Here is a 3,642-nt window from a genome sequence, read left to right as displayed (position 1 = left end):
TGTCTGTCTGTCTGTCTGTCTGTCTGTCTGTCTGTCTGTCTGTCTGTCTGTCTGTCTGTCTGTCTGTCTGTCTGTCTGTCTGTCTGTCTGTCTGTCTGTCTGTCTGTGTCTGTCTGTGTCTGTCTCTTGGCATCCTGACAGAGGGTTACTGTCTGTCTACTGTTTAGAATATCGTGTCGCTGAGCAACGGATTTGCCAAATCTCCGTCCCTGTTATATTACAATGCCATTTAGGTATTGAGTGACAGGATTTATTGACCACTGTTTCGTTGATTGACTGTATTTTAACCCAATGACCAATGATCGTCTTGAAATCTAGCTGGATTGATAGCCAATGAGCAGAGGTAAATGGCAATATGTAATGGTTCTGTGTTGGAAGACCAACCCATGTAGTAAACTCCGGCGTAAAGACCGTCATTCGCCATTGAAGATTCATACTGGAAGGAGTCAAACCCATTACGCACAGCACTGTTTCAGTAACAAGCATCTTCAGATGTTTATAAATCGAACATCATGGCTAATAAGTCAGGGAAAGCTAAATCTAAGACTAGATATACGAATGTAGACAAAATTATAGAGGAAATTGATCGTGAAAGTGAAACATATGCTTTTGGAAGACGACTCAGTTAGCGACCATGACTCAAATGGAAGCATATTTTTTGAACGGAGAGGACATTGTTTTGGACTGGTAAGTTCTTCTCATGCTAATGCCGTTGTTTGAAATTAATAATATAAAATATTATTTGTGATTGTTTTTACATTTTATTTGCAATATATAAAAATGTAATGAAATGTGTAAAGTACACATTGGCTATACTTCCTCCAGCGGCATGCTTCCTCCACTCAGTCTACATATGATGGATTAGAGGGAGCATGGTCGAGATGCGTGTGTCTGCCGCTCCACCCCACCCCCACATGAAATAGCCTATTTGAGGCAGGCCCACAACAATGGCCAAAGTGAAATGGAACAGCACTTTATGTTCCCTGTACTCTATATATCTGTTTATTATACCTGTTGATACAGGGCTCATATGTGAAACTATTCTAACTGAACATTTTCTTTCACAGTGACATTGACTCCGAATGGGAGCCCCCAGTGCCAACGTGTCCATCCCCCTCTGAAGCTGGTTCATCCAGCTGGACCCCTGCTGTCTCTGGCTCCACACCTCCCGGGCCATCTAGAGGTAAACTGTTCATATTTACTCTTGAGGTGCTGTCCTGTTGCACCCTCTACAACCACTGTGATTATTAGTGTCTGACCCTGCTGGTCATCTATGAACGTTTGAAAATCTGTTCTGTTATAATCTCCACCCGGCACAGCCAGAAGAGGACTGGCCACCCCTCATAGCACTGAGATATTAGCTGATGTACGAAGGGCTATATAAATTGATTTGATTTGATAAAGGACTGAGGGTCTTCCAAATATTGAAAGTGTGTAAATAGTCACCCATGTTATTTTGTAAATGTATATATTTTTTTTCTTCATATTTTTTTTCCAATATTTTTTCCCCCAGTTTTTTTTTCAGTTTTTTCCCTAAATTTTTTGGGGGTGTGTGTTAGAATACCATTTTGGTATTTTGTATATAGTTATTTGTTTCAAAATGTATACCTTCACCAATTTGGCCACTTGGGTACATTTGGGCTACTTGTGTGGGACACCTGGGTGACTTCATGATAAATGTCATGTAGCACACTCATTTTGGAAGTTATCATTCTGAAACTTTGCACAAGTACTGTTGCCCTCTTATGTTTTTCACTGAAATTGTCCCCATATTCATATCTGAATGTTTGTTTTATCTTGTTCATTTTAAAGATGATGAAAGAACAATTAAAAATAAAAAACGTATGTTTTTTTCATTGTATTATCTAAACCAGATCTATTGTGTTATATTCTCCTACATTCAATTCACATTTACACAAACTTCAGAGTGTTTTCTTTCGAATGGTACCAAGAATATGCATATCCTTGCTTCTGGGCCTGAGCTAGAGGCAGTTAGATTTGGGTATGTCTTCAGGCGGAAATTGAAAGAAGGGGGGGTGGGGTAGCTGTAACAGGGTTACAGTGCCTCCTAAAGCCATGAGTGGCATGGCCTCCTAAAGCCCTGAGTGGCATGGCCTCCTAAAGCCATGAGTGGCATGGCCTCCTAAAGCCATGAGTGGCATGGCCTCCTAAAGCCATGAGTGTCATGGCCTCCTAAAGCCATGAGCGGCATGGCCTCCTAAAGCCATGAGCGGCATGGCCTCCTAAAGCCATGAGCGGCATGGCCTCCTAAAGCCATGAGCGGCATGGCCTCCTAAAGCCATGAGCGGCATGGCCTCCTAAAGCCATGAGCGGCATGGCCTCCTAAAGCCATGAGCGGCATGGCCTCCTAAAGCCATGAGCGGCATGGCCTCCTAAAGCCATGAGTGGCATGGGGAAAAGAGGTTGGGCCATCAACTGATCGCTGATGCTGATGATTGGGCACAGATAGACCCATGTGTGTGTGTGTGTGTGCGTGCGTGCGTGCGTGCGTGCACGTGTGTGTGTGTCTGTGCGTGTGTGTGTGTGTGTGTGTGTGTGTGTGTGTGTGTGTGTGTGTGTGTGTCAGACCCAGGACCATGACTACTGTACCTGCCTGCTGACAAGCCTATTGGTGGTGGACTGACAACTGTACCAGCCTCCTGACAAGCCTATTGGTAGAGGACTGACTACTGTACCAGCCTCCTGACAAGCCTATTGGTGGAGGACTGACTACTGTACCAGGCTCCTGACAAGCCTATTGGTGGAGGACTGACTACTGTACCAGCCTCCTGCCAAGCCTATTGGTGGAGGACTGACTACTGTACCAGCCTCCTGACAAGCCTATTGGTGGAGGACTGACTACTGTACCAGCCTCCTGCTAAGCCTATTGGTGGTGGACATATTTTAATTTTAACTTTGGTCAGGATCCCTATTAGCTAACGTCGTAACGCCATAACGTCGTAACGCCATAACGTCGTAACGCCATAATGTTAGCTAATCTTCCTGGGGTCCAAAATGCTTTCAATTGAAGCCACACAACAGGCTTTACACTCTATCAACTCTACTATCGTTCAGAACATCCTCCACAGCCAAAGCCTACACACACACACACACACACACACACACACACACACACACACACACACACACACACACACACACACACACACACACACACACACACACACACACCTGCCAAAAGACAAACAAACACTTCCATGTTGAAGCATCCCATTGTTGAAGAGGACCTAGCTAACCTCTGAAACCCCAATTCTCAACTTCCTCAATCTGTTCAACCCCTCTGTGTATGACTCACTAGGTAAATCTCTCACAGCTCCTTCGCTTCCGTGGAACACAGAACCCCGTGCCTCTGGCAGCGGAGAGGAGGCCTGGAGCAGCTAGCTAACCGTGGAGTCACGTTGGTTAGAAAGCTTGTGCTTCCTGCCCATTCTGTTGAGTCACCGTATGGAGATCTACATGGAGTGATGTTGCTCTCTGTTCTGCTGTGTGAAGGATCAGAGCTGAGTTCCCTCGGATGCTTGAAAGTTACCCACCCTGGGATTCACACACCTGCAACATCATCTCTCTAACATGTGCTCTCTCTCTCTTTGTTTTGTGCCCAAATCACAGTCTGTCGTTTTT

This window comes from Salvelinus namaycush, unplaced genomic scaffold, assembly GCF_016432855.1.
Source record: "Salvelinus namaycush isolate Seneca unplaced genomic scaffold, SaNama_1.0 Scaffold1234, whole genome shotgun sequence".
Taxonomy (NCBI): Eukaryota; Metazoa; Chordata; class Actinopteri; order Salmoniformes; family Salmonidae; genus Salvelinus; species Salvelinus namaycush.
The sequence above is the reverse complement of the archived record's forward strand: the minus strand, read 5'-3'. Positions refer to the sequence as shown.